Below are 14,190 nucleotides of genomic sequence, written 5' to 3' on the forward strand. Positions count from 1 at the left end.
TTAGAAACTATTTACGAAAGTGGTTGTAAAATTGTTCAAAAGATTGTTTAAACCATCTAAATACATTAAAAACTAAAATTAAGAGCTAAAGAAGCATTTTTTTGAGAAATTAGTGGACCAAACCGCCTTCGGTGGATAGATCTCGAAAAAATACGCGATTTGAAAAAAAAATTGTCCAAATCAGACAACCGAGTCAAAAGTTATGCCTTCCGAAACTTTTCCGTCATTTTCAAAAAAAAAAAAAAAAAGAAACATCGAACCGCCGAACCGGCCGGTTAGGCGGTCTAGGCGGTCGCCTAGACCGCCTAGCCGGCCGCGGAGGAGGCCGCCGAGGACATTCCTCGCGGCGGCCTCCTAGCGCCTAGCGCCTAGGCGCGATTTTTGCAACACTGGTTACTGCTGGAACTTAAGGCCATGAGGGGGGGGGGGGGGGGAAATAACCATATAATGCCTGGAAGGGAGGGTACTTGGTAGAGGAGTAATAGTTGGTGTTATACCACCACTCTGCCAAGTGCAACCATTTAACCCATGCTTTAGGCCTTTGAAAGACCATACACCTCAAGTACCCTTCTAAGCACTCGTTAACTCTCTCAGTTTGCCCATCAGTCTGGGGATGGTAAGCTGTGGATAATTTGAGTTGAACCTGCATACTTTTGAACAGGGACTGCCAGAACTTGCTGATGAATACCCTATCCCTATCAGAGATGATTTCCTTAGGCAACCCATGTAATTTGTAGATATTTTCCATAAAGGCTTCTGCCACTGTCTCAGCACTATATGGATGATGCAGGGCAATAAAATGGCCATACTTTGTGAGTCTATCCACCACCACCAAAATGACCTCCATTCCATGTGATTTGGGAAGCCCTTCAATAAAATTAAGGGAGATGCTTTGCCAAGCTTCTCCTGGAATCTCCAAGGGTTGTAGCAGCCTTGGACTAGCCACATTCTCATTTTTACATCTCTGGCAAACATCACATTTCCTTGCCAATTCAATCACATCAGCCTTCAACCCCTTCCAATAGAAGAGTGCCTTAACTCTTTGATAAGTGCCATTCTGTCCAGAGTGGCCTCCAAGGGATGGCTCATGCAGTTGTGAGATGAGTTTCCCTCTTAGTCCTCCAGATTGCCCAATGTACAGCCTGTTCATGTACTTCAGAAGTCCCCCCACTACAGACACATCAGGATTGGCAGCAGGATCCACTAATACTGCTGTCAATGTTTCATTAGCTCAGCTATCCTGATCATAGCTTTGGATCACTTCTTCAACCCACTGAGGTTGGACTACAGAAATTGAGTAAATTTCTGCCTCCTTTCCAGACTCTCTTCTGGATAGGGCATCAGCTGCTCCATTGTCCACCCCTTTCTTGTATTGTATAGCATAGTCCAGTCCTAGGAGCTTAGTTAGGCCCTTTTGTTGTAGAGAGGTGGTAATCTTCTGTTCCAGCAAGTATTTGAGGCTATGATGATCAGTTTTGATGACAAAGTGTCTTCCCAGCAAGTATGGTCTCCACTTCTCCACAACATTAATAATGGATAGATACTCCTTTTCATATATGGACATCCCTAGATGTTTCTCACCAAAAGCCTTGCTAAAGAAAGCAATTGGTTTACTCTCTTGGAGGAAGACTGATGAGCATATTTTATACCTTAATTTAAATAAGATTTTATAGACTAGTTTTATTATTTATATTGTATATAAAATTTGGCAGGGTTGTCGAAGCCCTACAAATTTTGGCGCCGTTGCCGGGGAACTAATATCGTTTCTTGAATTTGTTATTTTTTTTTCTTTCTTTCTTTGTGATTGTTTCTGTTGTCCTTAGTGTTGCATGACTCGTTCCTCTCATTCAGGAGAATTACAATATATCCCTGAGATTGAGAAAGTCGCAAGGCAACTAAGGAAAGAAACAAAGCAAAGGAATAGCTCCTCGAGTTCTGAAGAGGTAAATTCAACCTGTGATCCAGTAAACGAGGAGGTTGCAAGTAAAATGACTGAACCAAATAATAGAACACTTAGGGAGTTAGCTGCACCGGATCTAAACCAACAACCTCTATGCATAACAATACCAAATCTTGAGGTTGATTTTGCTTTAAAATCTGGTTTGATTCATTTACTCCCTATTTTTCGAGGTTTGGCTGGTGAAGACCCACATAAACACTTGAAAGGGTTTCAAGTAGTTTGTGCAGGTATGAAACCACGTGGGGTGACTGATGAGCATATAAGTCTTAGAGCATTTCCATTTTCATTAAAAGATAAAGCAAAAGATTGGCTCTATAATCTTTCCCCTAATTCAGTTAACACGTGGAATGATGTGAAAAAATTATTTCTAGAAAAATTCTTCCCTGCATCTAGGGCAACTAATATTAGGAAGGAAATATATGGGATAAGACAATGTACAGGTGAAACATTGTACGAGTATTGGGAAAGATTCAAGGAGTTGTGTTCTAGCTGTCCACACCATCAAATCTCAGACCAACACCTGATACAATACTTTTATGAAGGGCTGTTACCTACGGATAGAAGTATGGTAGATGCAGCTAGTGGTGGTTCTTTGGCTGACAAGACACCCACGGATGCTAGACAATTAATATCAACCATGACAGAAAATTCTCAACAATATGGGACACGTGCGGATGGATCTATTCGTAGAGTTAACGAGGTAAGTACTTCTCAACTTGAAAATAAAATTTCAGATTTGACTACTCTTGTGCGTCAAATGGCTGTAGGACAAATGCAATCTACGGAAGCATGTGGAATATGTTCATTTGTCGGGCATCCCACAAACATGTGCCCAACATTGCAAAATCCAAATCAAGAGTTGAATGCAATAGGGGGATTTCCTGGTCAACCCAACCGAAAATATGATCCCTTTTCAAACCAGTATAATCCCGGATGGAGAGATCATCCAAACTTGAGCTATGGGAATCAAGGGGCGCAACCAAGGTTTCAAAATCATAATTTTAGACAATTCCAAACACCTCAGCAATCTCAACCCCAAACTTCAAATTCAGGTATGTCTTTAGATGAAATTGTTAAAGCACTTGCTAATAACACTCAACAGTTTCAACAAGAAACAAGAGCAAGTATTCAACAATTGGGCAATCAAGTTTCTCAATTAGCCACATCTGTTAGCAAGTTGGAAGCCCAAGCTTCGGGAAAGCTACCATCACAAACGGAGGTAAACCCTAAAGAAAATGTAAATGCAATCACATTGAGGAGTGGTAAGCAACTTCAGCCTGAATCTCCATTATCAGTGGAAGAGGAAAAAGAAGGAAAATCAAAGGAGGAAAGTGAGTCTACGGCTAATGAAAAATCCAAGGTAAGTTCTGAATCTTCTTTTGGTCAATATGATTCATCTCTACCCCCTTTTCCTTCAAGGTTAGCAAAATCAAAAGAAGAAGAACAGGAAAATCAGATTTTAGAAACCTTTAGGAAGGTAGAAATCAACATCCCCTTACTAGAAGCCATAAAGCAAATTCCTAAGTATGCAAAGTTTCTAAAGGAACTTTGTACCAATAAGAGGAAGTTGAAGAGTAAGGAGACCATCATATTGGGTAAAAATGTTTCAGCCATGATAAGTAATGATCTACCTAAAAAGTGCAAGGATCCAGGTATGTTCACACTACCCTGTATAATTGGTAATAAAGAGATTAAGCGTGCCATGTTAGACTTAGGAGCATCAATAAATGTCATGCCATTTTCCATTTATCAAGCTTTAAATATAAATTCTTTGCAAGGAACTAGAATAGTTGTTCAATTAGCCGATCGTTCTTGTGTGCATCCAGTTGGAGTCGTAGAAGATGTTTTAGTGCAAGTTAATGGACTGGTTTTCCCTGTTGATTTTTATGTTTTGAAAATGAATGATGATGCAATAGATCAATCAACTCCAATTTTGTTAGGTAGACCATTTATGAAAACTGCTAAAACAAAGATAGATGTTGATAAGGGTATTCTTTCTGTTGAGTTTAATGGAGAAATTGCTAAATTTAATATTTCTGATGCAATGAAGTATCCTGATGATTATCATTCTCTTTATCATGTTGATGTAATTGATTCAATAGTGCAAGATGTTTTTGAAGATAGTTTTGCTGAAAATTTGTTTGATTTAGAAGCTGAATTTGATTTAGATGAGTTTATTGATTCTTCTTGTGAAGTTTTATCAGCTGTAATATTTGGTTTAAATTCTGCAAATGCTGATTTTTCTTTAACTCATGAGAAAATGTTGCCATCTGTGTTGCGGGCTCCAACTTTAGAGTTGAAAACTCTGCCTGATCACCTCAAGTATGTATACTTAGGTGAGGGAGAAACATTACCCGTCATTATCTCAAATAAGTTGTTACAGGAACAAGAAGATAAGTTGGTTTCACTGTTGAAAGAACACAAAACTGCAATGGGTTGGACTTTAGCCGATATAAAAGGTATAAGTCCAGCTGTTTGTATGCATAGAATCCATTTGGAAGAAGATGCCAGACCAGTAAGGGAGCCACAGAGAAGACTCAACCCAACATTGAAGGATGTGGTATTTAAAGAAATTCTTAAACTTTTGGATGCAGGTATAATTTACCCGATTTCTGATAGTGAATGGGTAAGTCCAGTGCATGTAGTTCCAAAGAAAACTGGTATAACTGTGGTAAGAAATCAAAAGAATGAATTGGTACCCATGAGAGTGCAAAATGGTTGGAGAATGTGCATAGATTTTAGAAAATTGAACTTAGCTACAAGAAAAGATCATTTTCCTTTACCTTTTGTTGATCAAATGTTAGAAAGGTTAGCTGGAAAATCTTGTTTTTGCTTTTTGGATGGATTTTCAGGTTGCTATCAGATAGCCATTGCTCAAGAAGACCAAGAAAAAACTACTTTTACTTGCCCATTTGGAACATTTGCGTTCAGGCGGATGCCGTTTGGCTTATGTAATGCACCAGGAACATTCCAAAGATGTATGATGAGTATTTTTTCTGAATTTATTGAGAGTTGCATAGAAGTGTTTATGGATGACTTTACTGTTTATGGTGATTCCTTTGAAGTGTGTTTAAATAATTTGTCTAAAGTTTTAAAAAGATGTATTGATGCGAATTTAGTTCTGAATTATGAAAAATGTCATTTTATGGTTAGTCAAGGAATTGTGTTAGGGCATGTAATTTCAGCTAAGGGGATAGAAGTTGATAAAGCTAAAGTAGATTTGATTGTGAACTTACCCTACCCTACTAATGTTAGGGAAGTTCGTTCTTTTCTTGGACATGCAGGATTTTATCGTAGGTTTATTAAGGATTTCTCAAGGATTGCTGTCCCATTGTCTAAACTATTGCAAAAGGATGTTACTTTTGAGTTCGGAAAGGAATGTCAAGAAGCTTTTGACAAGCTTAAGGCACTGCTGACAAGTGCTCCTGTTATTCAACCTCCAAATTGGGAACTCCCCTTTGAAATTATGTGCGATGCCAGCAACTATGCAGTTGGAGCTGTTTTGGGCCAAAGAGTTGGGAAGCAAAGTCATGTCATATACTATGCTTCAAGAACATTGAATGCTGCACAATGCAGTTACTCCACAACTGAAAAAGAACTTTTAGCTGTTATTTTTGCTTTAGATAAATTTAGATCTTATTTGCTTGGTTCTAAAGTCATAGTTTTTTCTGACCATGCGACATTGAAGTATCTTTTGGGAAAAAAAGAATCTAAGCCCAGGCTGATAAGATGGATTCTATTACTTCAGGAGTTTGATTTGACAATTAAGGATCGAAAGGGAGCTGAAAATCCGGTGGCGGATCATCTAAGTAGATTGGTAAGAGATGAAGATACACTTCCTATTTCTGAAAATTTTCCTGATGAGCAATTATTCCAGTTGTCAGGTATGGTTCCTTGGTATGCTGATCTTGTTAATTACTTAGTGACTGGAGTTTTACTTGGTTACATTAGTAAGTCTAGGAAAGAAAAAATAAGAAGTGAAGCTAAATATTATGTTTGGGATGAACCATATCTGTGGAAGTTTTGTGCTGACCAAGTAATAAGACGATGTGTGCCTGAAAATGAACAGCAGTCAGTTTTAACTTTTTGTCATAATTATGCATGTGGTGGTCATTTTAATCCTAAACGAACTGCGAGAAAAGTGTTGGATAGTGGTTTGTATTGGGAAAATTTGTTTAAAGATGCATACTTGTGCTGTAAAACTTGTGAAAAATGTCAAAAAACTGGTTCATTATCTCGTAGGAATGAAATGCCTCAAATTCCTATTTTGATTGTGGAAATATTTGATGTGTGGGGCATTGATTTCATGGGACCTTTTCCATCATCTTGTGGCTTTCAATATATTCTGTTAGCGGTTGATTATGTGTCAAAATGGGTGGAAGCAAAAGCCACCAAAACTGATGATTCTTCCGTAGTTGCAGGTTTTATGAAATCTAACATCTTTAACAGATTTGGAGTTCCGCGTGCTGTTATAAGTGATCAAGGGAGTCATTTTTGCAATAAAGTAATTGAAGCATTGTTCAAGAAGTATGGAGTGCATCACAGAACAGCTACAACGTACCATCCCCAAACCAATGGCCAAGCTGAAGTGTCCAACAGAGAGGTAAAATCCATTTTGGAAAAGACTGTGAACACAGGTAGAAAAGATTGGAGCTTACGCTTAGATGATGCGCTATGGGCTTATCGGACAGCTTACAAAACTCCGATTGGGATGTCCCCTTATCGGTTGGTTTTTGGAAAAGCTTGTCATTTGCCAGTAGAAATTGCACATAAAGCCTATTGGGCAGTACAACGTTGTAATATGGGAATGAAGAAAGCTGGTGAAGAAAGGAAATTGCAGTTACAGGAATTGGAAGAGTTGAGGTTAGATGCTTATGAAAATTCTAGAATATACAAGGAGAAAACCAAGATGTTCCATGACAACATGATTTTGAGAAAGAATTTTGAGGTAGGCCAAAAGGTTTTGTAAGCTTATGCCTGGTAAGTTACGTACTCGTTGGATTGGACCTTTTGTTGTTTCTAACATTTTTCCTTATGGTGCGGTAGAGATTAAAAGCATTGATACAGGAAAACTTTTTAAAGTTAATGGTCACAGGTTGAAACCATTTCATGAGGGAATGGCAGTTTTGAGTTTGGAAGATGTTGATTTAGCCCTCCCGGAGTACTTTAATTGATAAAAACACATTTGAGGTTACGTCGGGCATAACGACGTTAAACGAATGCGCTCTTGGGAGGCAACCCAATTCAATAATCCGTCTTTTTCTTTATTTGTTTACTTATTTTTATTTTTATTTTTCAAATAAGTCTTCTTAGAATATGCTCAATTTCTTTGTGAATATGTGAAGTTTTTATGTGTGCATACATTGAGGACAATGCATGAATTAAGTGTGGGGGAGAGTATTGCACACTGATAATGGGTAAATAGGACTTGATGACTTGTTTTGATTACTTTCTTGCTATTTAGGGATATGTCTTAAGTTAGGATATATTTTTGGTTTAGAGTTTTAACACATGAGAGAAGCAAGCATGATTTTATTTTTTCTTTTATACAAAAAATTATACTTTTAAAATTCTTGTTAGTTTTATTGAATGAAAATGAGCAAGACTTGATGCAATTTGACCTTTTTGGTGAGCTTTTGAGCCTTAAGAGCAACACTTTGCTCGATTTTCTTTGTTGTGTGATATCAAGCATGGCTTGTGTATGCTAGAACTTGCTCTTAAATGCATTTTAAGACCACATTCAAGTGGGTTAGAACATGAAGATGAAAAGGGCACTTAGGTTGAGTCACTTTTAGCCAAAAAGCTTACCTTGCGTTTTAACTCTTAGTGAGCCACTTTGAGCTTTTAGCCTTTCTTTTCTTTTAATTACCACATTACAAGCCATTTTTCCCTTTCTTTGTTAATTTCCCTCAATAAATTTTGAACCCTTGAATTGAAGGAATCATATTGGTCTATCTACACAAAGTTTTGCTTGTTCTTATGGGCAATAAATTGTTTACTGTGGGTTCATGATGTAATTGGAAACTTAAATTATAACTCTTATTATTGGGAGTTGAATTAATCCAAGTGATGATTCTTTTTATGTGAAGTAATGTTCCTTCCTTGAGAAATAAAGTTGGGAGGTTTGCAGAAGGGAAAGAATGAGGAGGATTGAAAAAAGTGTTGAGAGAAAAAAATAAAAAAAAAAAAACAAAAAAGAAGAAGAGAAAAGAAGAGTTTGAATGAAGCTGTATAATAAAGACAGCAAAATGGTTTGAATGATGAAAAGAAAAAAACACAAACATGAATTGGGAAGGCAATGGAGGAACGAAGGTTTGTTCAGAACTTTGTGATTTGCTTAGGGTGAAATTTTGTGTTAAAGGCTTATGTGATTCCTTCAACTTGATAAGCCTAAAAATTTCTTTTACCATATCCCTTGTCCCTAACCAAGTTACAACCTTCAATAAAGACCCTTTGATTCATGGTTTAACTCATGTTTGTCAGTGGTGGAGATTTGATTTACTTGCAAGCTTATGGGATTACTTGCTATGTTTTTATTGGAGAGTTTGATATACTATACCTTAAACACTATGAGTGCAATGAGTGAATTTTGAATCCTTGTGAGGATGTTAAGTCTTGTTCATTGACTTTTTATAAAACTAGTGAATTATTTTATTTTATTATTATTAAGTATTATCAATAAATCATGTTTGTTCTCTTGAGTGTGTTTCACTTCTAACCCTTAAATATATAATAAATTTTGAGATATTTCTAGATAGTTTTGAAAGGAGTTGGAAAAGTTTATTATGAGGGTATGCTTGAGGGCAAACATAGTTTTAGTGTGGGGGAATTTTGATGAGCATATTTTATACCTTAATTTAAATAAGATTTTATAGACTAGTTTTATTATTTATATTGTATATTTTATCAATTTAGTATATTTTGTTATATTAGGATTAAATAACTTAGTTAATAAATTTAAAGTGTAATTAAGTTTATTAGTTATTGAATTAAATTATAAGGTGAATGGGTCCCACATGTTTTAAGTAATCTTAATTACACTTTATTTCTTTTCTTTTGTTTGCCGTACGTAATATTTAATACTTTTTATTATGTTCTTATTTGTTTTGTTTACAAACATAAGCAGCGAATCCAAGGCCCTAATAGTTTCAGAGCAACGAAAGAGAAGGCGAGGTCGAAGGCGCGCATGAAGGTTTCGGTCAGCGACGCTTCGAGCGATTCATTCGCGGAAGATTTATGGAGGAAATTAAACAAAACTTTTTGAAGATGAAATTGAAGAGAAAGATGCGGTAAGAGCATAAATTTTAGGGAAGATTGTTGATTTGGAACCCTATAAAAGGAGAGTCATTCTGATGTATTTTGAGTAGATTGTTCCTTCTAAATTCTTAATATTTTAGAATAGTTATCCTATGTCTGGCTAATTTTCTTAATCTGATTCAAGGGATTGAAGTTTGAGTTGTGAATTTAGGGAGGTTCTATTTCAATTAATTTGTTGGATTCATGTACTTCCTAAGCTTTTAGAGTTAATTTTTCAGGAAGATTAATAATGAATTAAATTGACAACTTACTTTGTTATTGTTTTCCTATTGCTATCTTATGAGTTTATGATCCGTAATTGTCATAGATGATTAGACCGAGTAGTTTGTATTAATTATTTTGCTGTGATTAGTACATAAAGGTTAGGAGGACTAAGTTGCATGTTGTAGCTATCTCAATATGTAATTTAGGCTTAGTTATTTTCCATTTAAGTGTAATGATGTTATTGGGTGAATATGGAACGCTATCGTCCCCAGTTCATTCAATAGCAGTTGTTGGTTCGAATGCTTAGTTTGAATCAATTAAATCAGGGAGATCAAATACTAGTTATGGCTATCCTAATTAGTCTTTGGCTAAGTACTTGATTCTGAATTTTACTTGTAAGAGCCAATGATCTAAGTCACATCTTTAACGTTCATTTTCCCTTGAATCAGAATTCAACATCTCTGAACTTGTTATTAATTATTCTCTATTTTATTTATTCTTCTCAAATCCCTCAATTTTCCCTACTTTGAGTCATTTTATTTTAATTAAAGAAACAATATTCATTAGTTCTCTTGGGATTCGACCTGGTCTTGCCACTACTACAAATTAGTGGAGTGAGCCAGTATTAAATTTGTAGGGCTTCGACAACCCTGCCAAAGACAGCCCCCATGCCCTTATAGCAAGCATCAACTTCTATGGTGAACTCTTTCTGGAAATTAGGGAGGGCCAGTACTGGAGGGTTACAGAGTGCATGCTTAAGCTTCTCAAAGGCTGCCTCAGCTTCTGGGGACCACTTGAATCCCTCCTTCCTTAGCATATCTGTTAATGGCTTGCTGATGACCCCATATGCTTTTATAAACCTCCTATAATATCCAGCTAACCCCAGAAATCCCCTTAGGGCTTTGATGGTTACAGGCTTAGGCCAAGCTGCCACTGCTTCCAGCTTAGTAGGGTCAGTTTGTAGGCCTTCCTGAGAGATGATGTGCCCTAAGTATTCCACTTGGGGTTGGGCAAAGAAACATTTGCTCAATTTAGCTAACAGGTGGTGTTGCCTCATGATTATCAGGACTTCCTTAAGATGTTGCACATGCAATTCCCTGCTAGAACTGTACACCAAGATGTCATCAAAGAACACCAACACAAACTTCCTTAGTAATGGCTGAAAAACCAAGTTCATGAGAGCTTGAAAAGTGGCAAGAGCATTAGTAAGGCCAAAGGGCATGACCTTAAACTCATACAACCCTTGGTGGGTCCTGAAAGCTGTTTTGAACTCCTCTCCTTCCTTCATTCTCACTTGATGATAGCCTGACCTCAGATCCAGTTTTGAGAACCATACAGCCCTAGCTAGCTCAGAAAATAGGTCCTCCACTAAGGGGATGGGAAATTTATTTTTGACTGTGACATTGTTGAGGGCCCTATAGTCAATGCAAAACCTCCAAGTGTTGTCTTTCTTGGGGACTAACAGCACTGGAGAGGCAAAGCAGGAAGAGCTTGGTGTGATCACTCCTGTTGACAACATTTCTGCAACCATTTTCTCAATAGTATTCTTTTGGTCATAAGAGTACCTATAGGGACCTATGTTGATTGGCTTGGCCCCTGGAATCAAGGGAATTGAGTGATCTAATTCCCTTCTAGGAGGTAAGGATGTAGGCTCCTGAAACACATCCTAGAATTCCTTTAACAGTAGATCAATGTCAGGATGAGTAGTGTGGGAATCAGTGTGGAAAAAGTGGGGTTCCAGTTCCTGCCCTTGGGGTGGTAATGCCTGACATTGGACCAAAAACCCTTGTACACCCCCTTTATGCCATTGCTTCACTTGTTTCTCACTGGCAGCTCTCAACCAAACCTTCTTTGTTAACCCTCTCAGCAGAATCTTCTTCCCATCTTTGTGAAAGGAGATTCCAGGAGGCCTGGTGTGTAGCTGGATTGGGGCATATTGATCAACCCAATCCATTCCCAAAACCATGTCACACCCCCCCCCCCTTTCAATAGTCTAAAGTCCTTGATGAATTCCTCCCCCTGGATCTGCCAACTCAGGCCCAAACACACTGAGTCAGAACTGACTTTCTCTCCATTTGCCACTGTAAGTTTGTAACAGTCAATGGAGTGGCTTTTGTAGGTTATCTCCTTAATTGATCCAATAACTTGGGGTCCATGAAGCTATGAGTGCTTCCACTGTCAACCAATATGATCACCTGCTGCTTCAAGACATGCCCTAACAATTTGATGGTATTAAGGCCTTCACCTCCCACAACAGCACATAGGGATACCTCAGCCTCCTCATTGTCTGGCTCCTCCTGTTCCCCATCCTTAGGGACTTCACTGATTTCCTCCTCTATAATGTTAAATGTAGGCCCCTTACATCCGTGTCCTGGATGCCAAGGCTCAAAACACTTAAAACATCTCCTTTGCTCCCTAAGTTGGTTTTTGAACTGGGCTATTTCTGGTGTTTTGGAGGTGGCTGTCTGTGCAGAGGTTTGGGGTTTGGTCATTTGGGTAGGTGAGTTGGAGTTGCTCAGGCTTTGGGTAGGGTTCTGTGGGAATTTTGTGGGCAATGGGGTTTTTGGGTTCCAATTGGGGGTTTTTGGGGTGTCAACAGTTTTGAGCCCTTTCTCATACCGACCTGCAAACCACATAGCATCACTTAGGTTTCTAGGCCTTGATGTTCTCACAAAGCACCTTAGGTTCTGTTTCAGCCTTGCAATATAATTCTCCATAAAATAATGATCAGTCATGTAGGGGTATGCTTGCATCAGTAAACTCTTCAACTCCTCAAAACCATCATTGAATTCCTCTACCCTCCCCCACTGTTTGAAGGCAGCAAACTCCTCTATCAGAGAGGTACCATTATTTCCAAATCTTTTACACAATGCATCTGCAAACACAGCCCACTGGAAATTTCCCCTTAACTCATGCACATACCCGTCAAACCATATCCCCACTTTACCAGACAAGTTCACATAAAGTAAATTCAGAATCTCATGCCTAGGAACATGTGATAACAGGAAGAATTTTTCACATCTCAAAATCCACTGCCTAGGGTGTGCATAGTCAAAAACTGGAAATTTAGCTCTATACCTTTGGAAGAACTCCTGGTTAGGGCCTCCCTGCCGTGGCCTGTGGGTGTTCAGTCCCCCTCTCCTTGGCTCCCACTCAGCTTCACCTTCCTCTGGTTGCTCTAAGTTCTCCAAGGCATCCTCTACTGGAACCTCTTCCTCATCAATTTCAACTGGCATGGGTGCCTTATCCGGCCTACCCCTTGCCCTGCTGGATTCTCCCATCAGCCCCTGGTGGTCCATTCTGCGTCCTTGCACTGAGGTCTGACCAGGAGTGGTGTTAAACACCGGTGGAGGGGGTCGATTGAGTCAGAGAATCTGCATAATCTCCTCTCTCACAGTGCCCACCTGTGCAGAGACATTGTTGATCTGCGTGGTCAGCGTGGCTACTGACTCTTGTGCAGCTTGTGCCTGGTTATCCACCTTGCTGTTAAGCTCGCCCATGGCAGCTTCTAGCTTCCTCACCCGATCATCCATGGATGGTGGGCTCTGATACCAACTGTAACGTACTAGGGTTGTGAAAGAAGAATTGAGAAGAGAAGAGAAGAAGAAGAAGGTTGAGAGAATAGAGAGTGTGTATTCAGTAAAAATTGCATAATTCATTCATACAAATTCTCAGCTTATTAAGCCGCACAAAGCCTAACTGCATAACAAATTAACTGCTTTGGAAAGGGCTGGAATGATGCTTGAAACGGTGTCATATGGACGTGAGTAACAACTAACTTCTCACTTAATCAAATGACGTCGTCAGAGTCCAACGGCTGGCTGATTTAGTGGAACGACGTCGTTTTCATCCCTTCTTCAACTTCTTTAACTGCTCCTTCAGACGACATCGTTTCTTTCCTTTTTTCCACCCTTATGCCTTCTATCCCATTTTCATTGCTTTCTTCCAGGTGTGTTACAGAAGGACATGTTCAGTGGTCGGCAATACACTTCATACTTGCAGCCTTATCCTGGTAAAATATTTAAATAGATCAGAGAGGATTGAAGAGAAAACATAACGAACACAGCAAAAAATTTAAAAAAAAAATGAGAAGTATATGAGAGGAATCTCATTCTTCAGGTATTATTCACATTCTTATCAATAATAATAAGCACAAATATGGTGGTAGCTGCAGGTGTGAGCGCCGCTAACCTCCGCATCGTTAGCAACGCTTCGTCTCTCACCGCCGATTACATGGAAGTGGACGGCGGCGAAGAATCCTCGACGGATTGGGGAATCGGCAGAGTGCTTCTTCCTAGAACTGACCCGGGCCATGTTGTCTATCCCGCGGTAAATCAGCTTGGAGAACTTTGTCATGCCCCCAGATATCAAAGCTGCCTTCCGCCGGGTAGTCCCAGCAAGCCAAGACAATGCAGAGATTTTAGTGATCGAACGTGTTAACTCCCAGTTCTCAGTGATGCATTTAAGAATATTTGAAGATCGTCGCGTGAATTCATTTACGTTCTAGTTCAATTCCTACGGTTCTTAATTTTATATTTTTATTGAACTTAGAATCAAGTATTTGATATTTGGTTGTTTATCAATTTCTACGCCTCGTCATCGCCGTCTATTGTATCTAGTTGATAATCAAATAGTAATGAATAATGTTTCAATGAATTCTCAAGACTTTGTTACTTTTACCATCAAAGCAGTCAATCTGAATATCACAA

The 14,190-nt window shown here is 38.7% G+C and overlaps 1 pseudogene; it reads left to right on the top strand.

Moving 5' to 3' along the window:
* The first annotated feature begins 1,829 nt into the window (after nucleotides 1–1,829).
* Nucleotides 1,830–7,134, top strand: LOC109180225 (annotated as a pseudogene).
* The last annotated feature ends 7,056 nt before the right edge of the window (nucleotides 7,135–14,190 follow it).

The sequence above is a fragment of the Ipomoea nil genome, unplaced genomic scaffold (genome assembly GCF_001879475.1).
Source record: "Ipomoea nil cultivar Tokyo-kokei standard unplaced genomic scaffold, Asagao_1.1 scaffold1026, whole genome shotgun sequence".
NCBI classification, from domain to species: Eukaryota; Viridiplantae; Streptophyta; class Magnoliopsida; order Solanales; family Convolvulaceae; genus Ipomoea; species Ipomoea nil.